The sequence below is a fragment of the Mauremys reevesii genome, linkage group 1, assembly GCF_016161935.1.
Source record: "Mauremys reevesii isolate NIE-2019 linkage group 1, ASM1616193v1, whole genome shotgun sequence".
NCBI classification, from domain to species: domain Eukaryota; kingdom Metazoa; phylum Chordata; order Testudines; family Geoemydidae; genus Mauremys; species Mauremys reevesii.
The window spans coordinates 188,984,290-189,000,961 of NC_052623.1; the positions used below are offsets into that span (position 1 = coordinate 188,984,290).

General features: G+C 45.6%; 1 protein-coding gene across 3 annotated transcripts in view; it reads right to left on the reverse strand.

Annotated features, from left to right (window-relative positions):
• BCL9 (BCL9 transcription coactivator) overlaps positions 1–15,417 on the reverse strand; it is a 35,563-nt gene extending 20,146 nt beyond the window's left edge. For all 3 annotated transcript variants that reach the window (XM_039508170.1, XM_039508168.1, XM_039508157.1), the window contains exon 1: positions 15,274–15,417. The gene's annotated coding sequence lies outside the window, so the exon portion shown is untranslated. The remainder of the gene's footprint in view (positions 1–15,273) is intronic.
• Between the last annotated feature and the right edge of the window lie 1,255 nt (positions 15,418–16,672).

The window sequence follows — 16,672 nt, forward strand, 5'->3', positions numbered from 1 at the left end:
CCCCTGCTCTCCTGGACCCAGCCCCAGTGATCAGAGGTTCATCTTCTGGTTACGTATAGAGGCAACAATATATCGAACCCACTTCTAGCAAAAGCTCTCCCTTTATCATCACATATTTTGTGTAGTGTCCTGCAGTCTCCAATAGTACGAATAGCACTGGGCACACTGGCATCCAAATGGGTTTGTAGGCAGCACCACCTTGCCTTCAGTCAGCCAAATGCACATCCTACCACCATCCTGCAACTGCTCAGTGTTTAATTAAAACTTCTGCCCCGTGGTCTAAAAATCAGGGTATGACTTCATGAGCCAAGGCAGTAGAGAATAGGCTAAGTCCCCTAAAATAACAGTGGACATAGGCATCCTGTCAATAATCACCCTTCTTGTCCAAACAGATTAACACCAGATCTCCTGAGCACCCTGGTGTCATGTACCAACTGGTGCATTCCACAGTGGTGATCAGGAATGTCCTTTGTTGATCAACTAAGGCATGAATAGCAATATAGTAGTATTTCTGGTTGCCATTAAATCATAGAAATTTAGGGCTGGAAGGAAACTTGAGAGGTCATCTAGTCCATCCCCTTTCATTGGGATGGGACCCAAGTGTACCTAGACCATCCCTGACAGGTGTTTGTTTAACTTGTTCTTTAAAAGTTCCCATGACTGGAATTCCACAACCTTATTTGGAATCCTATTCCAATGCTTAAGGAAAAACTTTCTATCAGGATGGTTAATATTTAACCTAAATCTTCCTTGTGGCAGATTAAGCCAATTACTTTTTGTATTCCCTTTAGCAGGCATGGAGAACAAGTGATGAACACCATCTTTATAACAAGCCCTTAACATACTTAAAAACTGTTATGTCCCCCCTCAGTCTTCTTTTCTCAAGACTAAACATACCTAATTTTTTTAACCTTTCCTCATAGGTCAGATTTTCTAAGCTTTTTATCATTTTTTGTCGCTCTCCTCTGGACTCTCTGCACATCTCAAAACTGTGGTGCCCAAAACTGGGCACTATACTCCAACTGAGGCCTCACCAGTGCCAACTAGAGCACTGTAGGAATAATTACCTCCTGCATCTTACATATGACACTCCTTGTTAACACACCCCAGCATATTAGCTTTTTTTGTAGCTACATCACTTTGTAGCTCATATTCAATTTGTGATCTACCACAACCCCCAAATGCTTTTCTGCAGGACTACTGCCTAGAGCCAGTTATTCCACTTCTGTGTTTGTGCATTTGATTTTTCCTTCTTAAGTACTTTGCACTTACCTTTATTGAATTTCATCTTGTTGATTTCAAACCAATTCTCTAATTTAATCAGTCATTCTGCATTCCAATCCTGTCCTCCAAAGTGCTAGCAACCCCTCCAAATCATTAATGAAAATATTGATTAGTGCCTGACCCAGAACAGACTGCTGTGGAATCCCACTAGATATACCCTCACAGTTTGACAGTGAATCACTGATAACTACTCTCTGAGTATAGTTTTTCAACCATTTGGTCACCTGCCTTATAGTCATTTCATCTAGAACAAATTTCCCTGCTTTGTTTATGTAAATGTAATGTGTGACTGCATCAAAAACATTATTAAAACAATAAAAATCAAGATATCTGTAGAGAGGGGCCATGGTCTCCCGCCCTGAGAGACCGACAAGCCCCTCCCGGTGGGCAGAGCTGGGACACCTGCGGTCGCCCTGCCGGAAGCAGAGGGGTGGGAAAGGAACCGGAACTATAAAAGACCAGCCCTCTAGCTCAGTTTGGGGAGAGCTGTCGGAGGACAAGGACGTCTCTCCCCTGCTGGTGCAGCTTGAAGCCGATGGAGGCTGCCACCATGCCCGAGACTCGGAAGGGCTGCCAGAGCTACCAGACACCAACAAGCTGATGGGGCTGCCACTTGCTGTTTACCCAAGCGAGACGGAAGACAACCCCGGAACTCAGGTATCCCAGGACTGGGAGGGTAGGAAGGAGTCCAGGGAAGCTGAATAGGGTTTGGCTGTGGGACTGATTGTAAGCCAGCATGTTGCAGGAGGATCCCCGCTGACCCAGTGGCAGACCACTCTGTCATTCATAGTGCCCTGGGCTGGGACGCAGTTGAGTGGGAGGGCCTGCGTCCCCCTACCCTGGCCACCCCATCCCTGGAGGGTGGCAGTCTGCCCTGTTAGGCCATGAGGCCTGTATTGGTCTGGCACCTGCCAGAGTTAGGGCACCAGACAGGTTTGGCTGTAGCTCCTGCCAAGAGCTGATTCCCCCCCGAACTGCTGTGTTGCTCTGCGTAGACCCAACCAGAACTGTTAACTGTGGATTGCCTGCCCTGATTGAGGGCCCCGGGCAGATAAATTGCTGCCTTGACTGATTACCAGCCAGGACCAGTAACTGCTGGCTGCCCCGCCCTGATTGAGGGCCCTGGGTTTATAGACTCCCTGCTGCTCAGCCAGCTGCAGGATAGAACCAAGTGACTCCTGGCTAATTCCTCCCACCCTCGCCTCCACCCCCCCACCCCCGGGGGCTGAGTTGCTCCAGGAGGGATCATAGTAAGGGGTGTGGTCTCCCGCCCTGACAGACCGGGAAGGACCCACGAACGACCTACAATGTCACATCTATTGCTTCCCTCCTATCTACTAAGCCAGTAACCCTATCAAAGAAGGAAATGGGTTTGGCATGGCATGATTTGTTCTTGACTAATCTATGCACGCTATTACTATCACCCTGTTATCCTCTAGGTGCTTACAAATTGATTGTTTAATCATTTGTTCCAGTATCTTTCCAGGTATTGAAGTTAGGTTGACTAGTTTATAACTCCCCACTATGTTTGCTCTTCTCCAGTCCTCTAGGACCTCATCTGTCCTTCATAAGTTCTTGAAGATAAAATTGCTAATGGTTAGAAGACTGCTTCAGCTAGTTCCTTAAGGACCCTAGGATTAATTTTGTCAGACTCTGCTGACATGAATACATCTAACTTATCTAAACATTCTTTAACCTGTTATTTCTGTTCTAGCTTGTGTTCCTTCCCTCTTGTTAATATTAATTGTATTAAACATCGAGTCACCATTAACATTTTAATCAAGACTGAAGCAAAACAGACATAAAATACCTCAGCCTTCTTGTTGTTGTCATCCATTAGCCCTCCTTCCCCACTAGATAGTGGACCTATACATTCCTTTGTCTTTCTCTTGCTCCTAATATATCTACAGAACCTATTCTTATTGCTTATTATTCATGTGTCCTTTAAGGTGGGAAGACAATGGGTATGTGCACTATATGGATGGGCTGCAGCGCAGTTCAGGAACCCAATTTGTCACAAAGTTAATTATTTCAGGGATGTTAGCAATGTACGTCACCCGGGGTAAATAACTGCAGCAATAACTGCTCTTCAACATCAAACTGGTTAGCCAACCAACATGTAGCAGTCTTCAGTAGACAGCTTTCAGATGGACTGGCAGGGCCTCTCCTCCCCCATCTGATTGTCCTGGCACTAAAGGATCAAGGCAAGCTCTTCACACCGCTCAATGAACATAGCTCTCTTCATGAGGAAATTCTAAGCCCTCCCAGATCTGCATGATAAGGTATTCCCCCCAACTCTGTGCTTGTGGTCTTGCAAAGAACCACCAGTCTACACAGGGGAAATCCACAGCTACTGCAACCCATACCAGCTGTCTCCACCATCATGTCAGACACAAGCCACTGCATCCTCTATCATGACCACCATCTACAACCTGCTGCATGAATACTGCCAAATGCAGGAACAGGTCTTTGCCCACAAACTGGATCCATGCCTTGGCACAGGTGGAACAGACAAAAGTGAGCAGCCTGCAGAACTGGAAATACTTTAGTGGCAGGCTAACACCATTTCCACACAAGGGCTTGGAAAGGACAGAAGTTTTCTCACAAGACACTGTGAAATAATTCCTAGAGCAACTCAACTCAGTGCAATTCTAAGAACCATGGGATATATCCCCAGAAATATTAGCACCTAACCTGGATTACTGCAGCACCAGTGTGGATGCAGCTAGATGGGGCTGAGTCAAATGTGGCTCCACAGTGTAGACGCTGGCAGGTGGGCTTGGATTACCCAGGTGTACTCTGCAGGGAAGACATATCTTTTGCCTTTCTTCTAAGTCTTCTTTCATGTTCCTCACCCATTCTCTGCTGCTTTTCCTGTGTGTAGGGGCATTAATCAGAGGACCAACCTTTCCCCATCCCTAGAATCCATACAGAGCAGATGTGGTGGCTGGGATTCCCATAACCACCCCGTCCCTGAGGGAAGTGCAGTCATCCCAGTTGCTGATGCGACATCATGCAAAGTGGAAAAGTATTGATAAATATGTATACTATGATATTTGTAAGGGAACAATTCCCTTCCCCTACAAGTGTCTCTTCACTGCCTACTCTCTTATCTCCTCAAGCCATTTGCTCAAGTTGTCCCATCACATACTGCTATGTAGAGACACAGAATGTTTTCCCTTTTGTGAAATGCCTTAGAGAACACAGACATGGATTTAACCAACTTCCATTTTCAGCTGTGCATGGTGATGTATTGGTGGCAGTGGGGTGGGAAGGTTTGGATGGAACAGGAAGCCCAGCACAATAATCATTGGATTTAAAACTTGGTTGTTATTATAGTGCAGCTTTTCTCAAAGTGGGGTTAGTGAGGGTACTCCAGGGAGTCTGCGGGCCCTGCTGATCAACTCCTCCCCTTTCCTCCCTCAATTCCTTTCCCTCCCTACCAGCGCCTCCTGCACACCAGGGAACCGCTGTTCCCCAGCCTGCAGGAGGTGCTGGGAGGAGCAAAGATGGGGTGCGCTCAGGGGAAAGGGCAGAAAGAGGCGCGAAAGAGGAGGGGCAGGGGTCGAGTGGGGGCAGGGTCTGGGGCTGAGCAGGGGCGCTTGGGGGGGTCCGTGAAAAATTTTAAATCAAAATGGAGGTCCTCAGGTTGCTAAAGCTTGAGAACCGCTGTTGTAGTATCAAGATGTGTGCTAGATGTTGTGCAATGTAGTAGAAAGATTGGGTCCCTGCCCAAAAGAGTTTACAATTCAGGACTCCAGTCCTGAAACTTCATACATGCAGAGAGCCTGGTTTATTTCAGTAAGACTTTTCTCACAAGCACAAGAATTTGCCCACATGTAGTTTTAGATGCAACAAAACAGATGGAGGTACCAAACAGTAGGGAGTATATTGTGTAAGGTAGGACTAAGGAGGGGGTAACAAGATCAGGCATTTACTAACTATAGGTATGTGTACAGCTTGATAATTAAAATAATATAGAACAAGCTCTTCTGAACTAAGTGGGTATTAATTATTTTCTGCATATTTTCCTCTAATCTTCTAATTTTCAGTAATATTAGTAATATTAAAAGGTATTGCTTGCAATAGCAGGTACGATTAAGGGTTTTTTTTAAAAACGTCTTTTTAAAATTGAAAATTTCCCACACTTTAACTGTACAGGACAAAGAATGAGCATGACTGGACAGTTTCTCTACACAAGAGAGGCAGATATCCGAAGACCTAAAAAGACACAAAAATTGCCAAGCGATTCAGGGGTAGGAATAGTATCTACAGTTACTTTCAATTCATTTTGAAGTTACTAGATTTTGAGTTGACACTATCCCCCTTTAATATATTGTACAATTATCACATCAACAATATGCTCACACTATCTCCCAGCAACCACTGACGCAGTTTACCTGCTCTAGAAGCCACCTAAGGTACATCTACACAGCAGCAAAAACACATAGCAAGTCTCAGAGCCTGGATCAACTGACTTGCTCGTGCTGCAGGACTAAAAGTAGGGTTCAGACTGGAGCCTGGGCTCTGAAATCCAGGAAGTGGGGCTGGGTCTCAGAGCCTGGGCTACAGTCTGAGCCTGAACATCTACACTGCTACTTTTAGCCCTGCACAATGAGCCCAAATCAGCTGACCCAGGTTCTGGGACTCTCAGCCACGAGGGTTTTGGCTGTGTAGAAGTGCGAGCCAGGCTACGATACACACTCGTCATGTCTGCACCAAGGAAGTTCTGCAAATGTTTCCCATTGTTGCTAACTCCATTGCAGTTCCACCAGTGTTAGCTATGCTGCAAAACATCATGTTAGTCTATAAAGCAGCAGCTAGGATTCTTTGCTGCTTCTACAGAACATCAGTGGAACCAAACTGCTATTAGCAGCAAACAGGAAAATGTTTGTTACATCTCCCTAGTGCAGACAGGCCTCTGGGGCTTAACAAATTATGTCTGCAGCTCAAAGTTAATCTCAGTCAACACAATACATAGATGTCCAGCAGGCAGCCCTGGTCTTTGAAGAGTAGCTCTTCCAGAGCTAGGAGCTATGCAAATATGTTGCCTATGCAGGCTTCCACATCTTCACCTCCAAATTCTAGCTCCTCCTTCACAATGAGGCAAGAAACAGGCTTGAAGCCAGTGGTGACCTCTTTTTGCCCCCAAAAAGGAAATCACTCACCAGACTAAAAGATATTTAACATTTCAGCTCAAACTTCAGGACAGGTCAAAACTACATGGAAAAGAAAAAAACTATCAGCTCAAACATGAAACATTGGTAGGAACCTAGAGTCAACGGAACAGAATAGGGCAGTGGTGCTCAACCTTATTACACAGGCAGGTCACATAAACCTAAGCGCAATCTTGTGTGGGCCAAACTGATTCCACCTATTTTAATAAGATTTAAAGTCACTTGTATTGATTTATATTTTAAGTTCAGCTTGTTTTGTATGTATTTGGATAGACAATGCTCTACATAGAAACAACCTATTTACATACTTGTATAACCCGACGACAAAACGCTAATGAATCAGCCATTAGTATATGGTGTTGAAGCAGGCTGCGAGCCTCATGAAATGCTCTGGTAGGCAGTGTACGGCCCGTGGACCATAGGTTGGGCACCCCTTGAATAGGGAATGCGAGGGTGGGAGTAACTGAAGTGAAGAAGCCTTCTTGTTCCTCAGTATGCAACACAACACCACTGCATTGTTTAAACAGAAGGAATGAGGCACGTATCAGCCAGGTATGGAAAGGGGCAAGTGTTTTTTCTATTCATTTTGGCAGCCAGTCACTAAGTTTCTAGAATGAAAGATATGAAGAGAGTCTGCAGGCATAACACATCAAGCTGTGATTTTGTCATCTCTCACAAGCCACAAAGGGGAGGGATTGATCAGCTTGTGGACAGACCTCCTCCTCCAAGGAAAGTCCAGGTGTTGCAGTAAGTGTTAGGGGCCATTAATTACTGAACCAGTGCCCCAGTTTGCTGCAAGGATACACTGCATAATACACATGCACAGCAAAACCTGAAATACTTCAAAGCATCAACTGTACTGCATACACAGAGTGTTATTTTCAAAGGCAAGGCAAAACTAGTTTAAGGGGAATATTCAGGGGCATTTCTGCTCAATTATGGCACTATTTCTCTGACAATTTCAACTTTCTATACCTAACCAAAAAAAGGTTGTAAGATTTTGTTTAAAAAAAGAGAAAATATTTTTCTCCTCAAAAGCAGTTTAACCATTTTGTCTCAAATTCTCCACCCCACCCCCAACATAAAAGAACAAAAAGTCTGGAAAATTTCAACTCAATAGTTGAAATTTTTGAAGAGTAGTGAGCTACTCAAAAGAAAGTTGCCGCAACTTTTCCAGTATAACAACCCTACTACAGAGAGGTTTTTATTACTTCACCAATGAAATAAAGCTGTCTTTTCAATTAACTGTGCAAACACTCCTAATTAATCCTCAAACACACCCAGATATGTATGTCAATAAATATTAATCACTGTTTAAGACAAATGGGGATATGAGAACACTTCCCCAAGGTCATACAACAAATCATGTCACTATCTGCACAGCCCACTACAGCACTATCTGTAAAATGGGCCTCGGAGTTTACTCTTATGCAGTGCTTTTAATTTCCAAGTGGCATAAAATATATAAATCATTAAAGTAATTAATGCTCTGGCATTAGGATTTTCTCATCTGTAGAATTCAAAGCACTTGATAAAAGGGAAAAAGTACTAGTTGCTCCATTTTACAGACAGCCTAACTAAGCACACAGATTTAAGGTATTTTTTCTGAGGCACAGTGGTCTAGTGGATAAAATATGAGCAGAAACTGCCAGGGATGGCCTAGGTAATTGTCCAGCCACATTTCTCAATGTCCCTTCCAGCTCTACATTTCTAAGATTCTGTGATTCTATATTACAAGAGTTCTGGGTTCTGTTCACAGCATTACTAAGCCAGGATTACATAGGAAGGTTTAAGTAAAAGTCTCTGGGCCTCACTAACCCTGTCTATACAATGGGGTAATGATAGTTGGGCAAGTGCAAGAGTCATGAAGTACAGAGAATAAAGACCAGCCAAGTGAAAAGATGAGCCAAGAACTTAGAACTTCCTGGCTCCAGATCATATGCACATTCCCTCAGGCAGGTTAAGGAGACGTTTTGGGGACACAATCAGAAACCTTTTCACCAGGCCTATAGCTCCCTGAAACATATGGAAATGGAACAAAGCCAGTTCAGAGTATTCCAAAGTTTTAAGAAAAGCTGAGTGCATAGCTAATTTAGCTACATCTGCACTGCAGCTGCTCTGAACTTCACACAGATTGAGGCCAGGGCTCTATTCAACATGAAGTTAAGTTACTAGTGAAGTCTATTATAGTCCTATAGAACACTGGTAAGAGTGCTTAAAAAAAAGTATTACTGTATATACTCGTTCATTAGCCCATTAATTTATAAGCTGACCACCAAAAATGGATAGGTAAAATAGCAAAAACTGTACGACCCTTTCATAAGCCAACCCTATATTTCAGGGGTTGGAAATCTTTGGCTTTCAGCCCATCAGGGCAAGCCGCTGGCAGGTCAGGATGTTTTGTTTACTTGGAGAGTCTGCAGACATGGGGCCCCTCCGCTCCCTGTGGCCGTGGTTCGCCGTTTCCAGCCAATGGGAGCTGCAGGTGTATTAGATATTCAATGATTCCATAGAATTTAAAATCATCAAATTTTGCTGTAGACCCATTTATAAGCTGACCCCTGCTCTTTGATATGTCACTTTTTGTCTCAAATTCTCCACCCCACCCCCAACATAAAAGAACAAAAAGTCTGGAGTATTTTTGAGAACCTTCTTCAGTGAGAGTTATGTACTCATTTGATCATAATCTTTATACTGTCATTCGGATTTCAAGAGCAGGCAGAACACTCCACAAAAGGTGTACAGAAAGCAAATTCAAAATACACCTGGAAACATTTACTTCTTATCAATAGCAGCAGTTTAAGACCCCAGAGGGAACACACTAATTACCACACTGGATCAGGCCAGCAGTCCAGTATCATCTCCAACAGTGGCCAGCACCACCTACTTCAGAGGATGATATAAGAACTATGCAGAAGCATATGTGGGATAATTTGTCCCCTATTTAAATTTCATCCTGATTACTAATAGAGATTGGCTGAAGCAATGGCTTGCTAGCGCATGGCTTGGTAGCACTTCCAAAAAATGTATTGTCAATGATTACAACTCCGGATATTCTTGATATCCACACAAATATCCAATCCCTTTTTGAATCTCTAATTCTTGGCCTCAACAATTTTGTGGCAATGACTCCCACAGCTTAAATACAATTGCACCAAATATTCCACCAATTTACACTATCTTGAAGTTCCACATTCAGTCAGTCAGTAATGGCATGACAAAAGCTTTAGTTAAAATTGTAACCAGATTTCTGTTATAAGTCCTACTTTTCCCCTTCCCTCGTTAACCTGACGTAAATTGAAAAAGCTGTTTGAGCTAGGGAAGTTGGAAAATTTAGGTGTAAATAATATTTGGCAAGTTTTGCAGGTTCTTAGAACAAAGCAAAAGGTGTTATGCTTCCAAAACACTGAGGTTAGAAACTTAAATATGTAACCATAGTTCTACAACATATGAATAACCCTGATTTTAAATTATTAATTGCCAAACTAGGAACATCAGAATAGTTAGTCAGGACTCAGCTGACTTCATGAAGACCATCCTAATTTTTGCTGAGTTGTATGAAGTCTTCCAGCACTTTTAAGAACTTTGCCTGGTCTACAAAAATGTGGGACTTCAGAAAAGTCTCAAAAGGTGTAACAGGTTTGTTTGTTTTGTTTACATTGCACAAAACAATGATATTGGGGAAAGATTCAGTCCACACAATGCCTCCTCCTATCACACACAACTTGGCCCAGAACCTGGGGTTAATGCACTCATCTCTCTAGCAAAATTCAAACTCCACAGGGACTCAGACAAAGCTCATAAGTAAGGACTCGAAGTCCTTAGCAAGTCTGCTTGGGTTAAAGGATTTCATATCTATGGAGATAAACCACAGATCTTACTGAAGCACGGACTTCCAAAAAGGCCAAGGCCAAGCCAACTAGGCTGAAGGATTTTAAGGCTGCTTGCATTCCTCTGAAGAAATAATGATGCAGTTTGAGCAAGCGAAACACCAAGGCCATATCTACACCACAGACTTCTGATGGCAGAGCTATACTGGTCAGGGATGTGAAGAGATGTGATCCTTGACTGACACAGCTGTGGCAGCACAAGACCCTGGTGCAAATGTAAAACTGTGCTTTTGCCAGTATAGCTTGTTTTGTTTGGGGGTGGAATAAACTAATACTGATAAAGCACAGCTTTGACCAGGGGTGGCCAACCTGTGGCTCCAGAGCCGCATGCGGCTCCTTGTATAGGCACTGATTCCGGGGCTGGAGCTATAGATGCTAACTTCTCCAATGTGCCGGGGGGTGCTCACTGCTCAACCCCCTGCTGTGCCCCCACTCCACCCCTTCCCCCAAGACCCCTGCCCCTTCCATGCCCTCGCTCCTCCCCCCTATAGCCTCCTGTGCACGTGAAACAGCTGCTTGCAGTGGGCGGGGAGAGTGGGGAGTAGGTGCTGGTTGGTGGAGACTGCCGGCAGGCGGGAGGCACTGGGGAGCAGATGGTGGGCTGCTGTCATATTACTGTGGCTCTTTGGCAATGTACATTATTAATTAAAATTATTAAAATTTTCTTCCAGGGGAGGGATAGCTCAGTGGTTTGAGCATTGGCCTGCTAAATCCAGGGTTGTGAGTTCAATCCTTGAGGGGGCCACTTAGGGATCTGGGGCAAAAATTGGTCCTGCTAGTGAAGGCAGGGGGCTGGACTTGATGACCTTTCAAGGTCCCTTCCAGTTCTAGGAGATTGGTATATATCTCCAATTATTACATTGGTAAATTCTGGCTTCTTTTCAGGTTGGCCACCCCGGCTTTGACAGCATTAGCTGCATCCACACTAGGAATGTTTTGCCGGTAAAGCATATTGATACTCCTCTACTAGTAAATCACTCCTAGTGTAGATATGGCCCAAGGCATGTCAGTTAACATAGCAGGACATAAATTTGCATATTTGGTCAAGATTATGGTCAGGTCTACACTCAAGAGTTAAGTCAACACAGCTATGTCGCTCAGGGGTGTGAAAAATCCATACCTTTGAGCAATATAGTTCAGATGAGCTAACACCTGGGGTATGTCAACAGCACTAGAATCCTTCTACTGACCCCGCTACAACTTCTTGGGGAAGTAGATTAACTATACCAATGAGAGAACCCCTCCCATCACTGCAATGAGTGTGTATACTTGAAAGGCTGAAGTGGCACACTTGCAGCTAGAACCCTAAGCGTCCCATATGAAGAGGATACCAAAATTTTACCCTTCACTTTGGGTTTGTTTGGGTTTTTTTGGTAAACAAACACTCAGAAAAACCCTAAAGAAATTCCTACACTCTTCCCACCCTATCCCCTCTCCCCGAAAAGAGAGACACTGAAAGACTTTTAGGATTGAAAACATGTCTCAATAAATTAAGAGGAAAACCTTTAAAGAAAGATTTATAAAGGCAACTATGAGAAAGCCCAGAAGTAAGACTTTAGACAGATAGCTTGGAAATTCCAATTTAATCCAATACAGGATTTATGTTTCTATGAATCTGAATCCCATAACCAGTTGTTACTTTAAATTCTGTATTCGTTGGTCATTAAGTCTCAAACCCTGTTGCTTTGACTATGGACTAATCCTAATATGAATTGAGCAGAACATACAGGGTTTAAAGGTGATTTGCAAAGGAGGAAAAATGGAGTTTGTACACTTTGTTTCTTTATCATATATGAAGGAGACCTGGAAGAGGCTCTTTTTTTTTTTTTTTGTTTAAATAAAGCATTTTTTGCTTACTTTTTACATTAGGAATTCAAGTCCAGCCTAGCCTAGAAGATTATGTTGACTGGTGAACAATTAAATTATGAGCTCACAAGAGCTGAGAGTGAAATGCTAGGTTTACACTAGAAAAGATTTGCCACCACAGTCATACTGGCAAATGCCCAGTGGAGAGACAGTTTACATCAGCAAAAAAGTGATTTTGCCAGGAAAATTTAACTTGGGAATGGTGTAAACTAACTATTCTAGCAAAAAGACTTATGCTGGTTAAGTGTGTCTATACTAGCACCTTTGAAAATATAGAAGCATCACAAAAAGCCCTACATCTAACTGATTCTGCTATCCCACCAAATATGTAGATCTGCCCTGGCCAAAGATGAGCAATTGAGAGGGAGCGGGTTTTACTCAATTGTTTAAAAAAAACTTTAGTTTTTTGTTTGGTTTTGTTTACACTTGTCTAACTTTAATGATTAACATTTTGTATAAAAGAGGTCTTTGTTAAAGATTCAATTTCTCCACCTCTTCATTTAAGGTGTTAAGAGTTAACAATAATGCTGAGACTCAATCCCACCCCATAACACAAGCTCTCCAGCAAAAACTGGGAAACACAAGCCTGACATTTTTAATAGTTCCAAGTTTAAAAAAAAAAAGCGCAAGCAGATTTTGTTTTTGTTTGTTTTGATTGGGAGGTGGGGGCATACACAGGAGAAAAGGAGATACACATAAAGCAGCAAAAGAGCACTCAAGCTCAGTTTAAAATTTCTGGCGGACACCTTTAAAATAACCATAGCCATCAGACCTAGTTGGCCAGGTATACATTGGACAACAGTTATATATCACCAAATCAACTACAATAACACGGTTTCCAGGAAAAAGCAGATCTACATTGCAGGCAATGGGTGCAAGTGAATAGGCGTTGAAGACAATTTAGTTGCAAATATAGACAAAAAACAAACTATGTTTATACAATTTCCCAAGCGCAAATTATCAACACCTGTTGTCAGCTATGGGTAGTTTTTTCCCTAAGGTAGAGGAGGCCTAACTGTATGAATACTAACACTAAGTAGAAGCAGGCTGGACGTGAATGGAGTCAGAATTAAGGCTATCTAGGGGATGTTAATGCTACATTTCCATACTTTCCTGTGTGGTTTTTGATTAATTTAGGTGTTTCTGGCTTTCAATGTTTGTTTTCGTGCTATTTTAAGACGACATGCACCCCAGGTCACTGTTCACAAAAATAAGATCGTTATTCATTTCTCTTTTTCCACTCAAGAGTACTGTGCATATAGTCAGTTTTCTGGGATGTTTGCGTGGGTCTTTCATGTCTTCACACAGCAACCTGGGAGAGAACCACCTTTTTTTCAGAATAGGAAAGTGAGATTGTAAACCCCACCCCAAAAAAAATTGTTAGTGTGGACCTTGGGGAGGTGTAGTACCTGCCTCTCCTCCCTAAAACTAATATCTGAAGAGCTAATAATTAGAGAATTTAAGGTGAAAAGCCCCATTCAGGCATGACCATTCTCTCTCCACCCCCCCCTCCCCAAAAACCAGTTTGGACACTTATTAACATCACCAAGGAGTGGCAGTTTCTTCCCAAGATAGAGCCAAAGGAGAGAGTTCTTCTCTCCTCTTTCACAAGAAAGGTCCTTGAATAGTAGGTTAGTGTCCCCAACTTAATCCACTACCCTGGAACCTGTATTATACACATTTACTCTGAAAACACTACGCTTTCTCTGCAATACAATCTTCCTCATCTGATGGAGTATGAATTATTCCATGATCAATGCCTTAGTCCACATCTCTATCACCACCAGCTGCAACCATCATTTCTCAACCATAACTCTTTCCCTATCCCATGCTTCCTAACCTGAAAAAAAAGAACAGCCTCTCTGATCCCCTCTAACCTTAACCACTTAATCACCCACCATCTCTTTCAAGTCCCAATTATCCCCCAGGATTCATCTCCTATCCTTTCCTGTCTATACTTATATTGCCAATACTTGACTCTTCCCACCTGTCTCCTCATGTAATTTATCCTATCCCAGTATGCTGACCCTTTAAGCAGCCTCTTCCTCTCTCATCAATGGGCACATTTTTACCCATAGCATTATGAGGTCCCCTCACCTCCAGGTCACCCATGGGTGGAGAATCAGGATCAGCTACTGAGAGGGGATGTTATCATCCAATCTCCACCAGGAATCCCAGATATTGCATTCCCTCCACTTTCCTCCCAACAAGAAATCCTTCCTTTTAACCTCCCAATTCCATATGTGGGGTTCTCCCCTGGATTTCCTGACTCCCTTGCTCCAGCTCCATGCAACTCCCACCCTCTATGCCTTCCCTGGGATTCAGCACCTGCTTCCAGCCTGCACAGTGCTATGAGAGTACGCACCCATCCGCCTCTCTGTATGGACCCCCAGACTGGGCGCTTCACTCCCCATCCCACAAGCCCCATGAGCCCTCCCCACACATTGCCTCATAAGCCCACCACACCCACACACCTCCCCACACGGTGCCCCACCCTCCCCATCCCCACCCCTGCCCCACCAGCCCTCCCCCCACACTGCCTCATGAGCCCACCACCCCACACTGCCCTGCCCCACCAGCCCTCCCCCCCCACACACCGCCCCAACCCCCCCACCTGCCCCACACGCCCGCCCCCCGAGACGGCCTGAGCCCACCGCCCCCCCCCGCCCGAGCCCGCCCCACACACTCTGCCCCCCCCCCCCGGGAATCTCTGCCCAGCCCCAAACTGCGAAACTTTCCCCGGGGCGGGCGGGCGGCTCAGCCCCGCCGGGACCCCCCCGGCCGCCGGCAGCACGCGGACCCCGCTCCCGCACACACGGCGCCACTTACCGAGCGGCGCCGGGCGGGAGGGGAGGGGGCGGGGCGGTTCTCAGCTCCGGGCGGGAGGGGGCGGCGGATCCAATCCCCTCCCGCAAACACACACAGGCTCCATTGTCCGCCAGCGCTCCCCCTCCACAAACTGGTATCGCCCGTCACCCCCTCATGCCAACTAGCCGAATGGTACCACCCATCGCCCCCTCTGCCCCGCCCCGGCAATGGTACTATCCCCTACTTACTCAGGCGATGGTGCCGCCTCTCAACCCCGCCCTGGGAATAGTACCGTCCCAGAGGAGGAGACTGTACATACCCTTCCCCACACAATGGTATCAACCAGTTTCTTAAAGAGGCAGGCCTGAATCCATAAGCCCCTTCCGCGCCTGCACGAAGCACCGCCCTTACATTCCCCCATTCATCTTGGTACCTCCCCCTCAATTAACATAGCTCATCCCCCACCTCTCTGTGGCACCACCCCCACCTTTCTCCTTTAAAGAGACAGGCACCCAATTGTGCCTCTTAAAGGGACACTCCCCCATTGCCTCCCTCTCTCGCTGCCCCTTCCCAGTGGCGACGGGGCCGCCCCCTTTCCTCGCCCTCCCACTCCCCCCCGCCCCGGAGCCAGGTGAGAGCCCGGCCCGGCCTCCCGCCCCCGCCAGGGGCTCCCCGCAAAGCCCCAGCAGGCCCCAGCCACGCTGCGCCCGGAGCTGCCCCAGCCCTGCCCGGAACGCGGCCGCCCCGGGAGCTCCGCGGGCAGCGCCCCAGGGAAGCGGGGCTCCCAGCCCCCCGCCCCCAGCCCCGCCCCACTGGCCGGGGGGGCACAAAGCAGCCCGCCCCCCCCCGGAACGAGCGCGCCCCCCGCCGCAGTGGCACGGAGCCGGCGCTCCCAGCCCTGGGCTGCGATCAATTGTCTCGGGCAGCAAATTGTCAACAGTCCCCAGCCTCCCACCCCCCACGCTGCCCCTGCGCTGGGGGCATGAGGGAGACGGGGGCAGAGATTTAGGAGAATGTCTCTGTGCTCACCTGAAAAGGGCCTTCCTTAGAAATACTATTACAATGGATACTCCAGCCTGCCTGAACCTGGGGGCAGAACCAGACCTGTCAGTCACGGGCAGCAGGAGCATGCCCTGCCTCCTGAAGTTTCCTCCACTTACAATAACTTCCACAGCCAGGATAATTCTCATCTATTTCCCGAAATCACAGATGGTGATAACTATCATCTGGAGGGGAAAAGTACAGTTTCATCTTCCCCTCGACAGGCTGTGCACACAGAGACAAGTGAAACTGCTCTGCTCAGGACAGAAGTGGATTTTCATTCTTGGGTTAGGCTGATGTGTTCTTTCTAGTTTATTTATTAAAGCCCCGTTAGACATGCTGACTGTCAAGACCAGAATAGATCTGTTATACATGGAAGGAAGAGTGCTTCAAGAGCTCAATAAATCACTGTGTTCCAGCCAGTGGATGGATCTCTTTTTGGTACCTATTCCCTGCATTGAATCACGTCCTCAACGAGCCCTCTCCATTATCCCCTGCTAGCTTCTGACATATGAATCACGCTGCCTGGTTAACTAATAGATGGACCCCTTCAAAAAAATCTGATTCTCTGCATTTACCAGTTGAGGGAATGGACAATAGGCACTG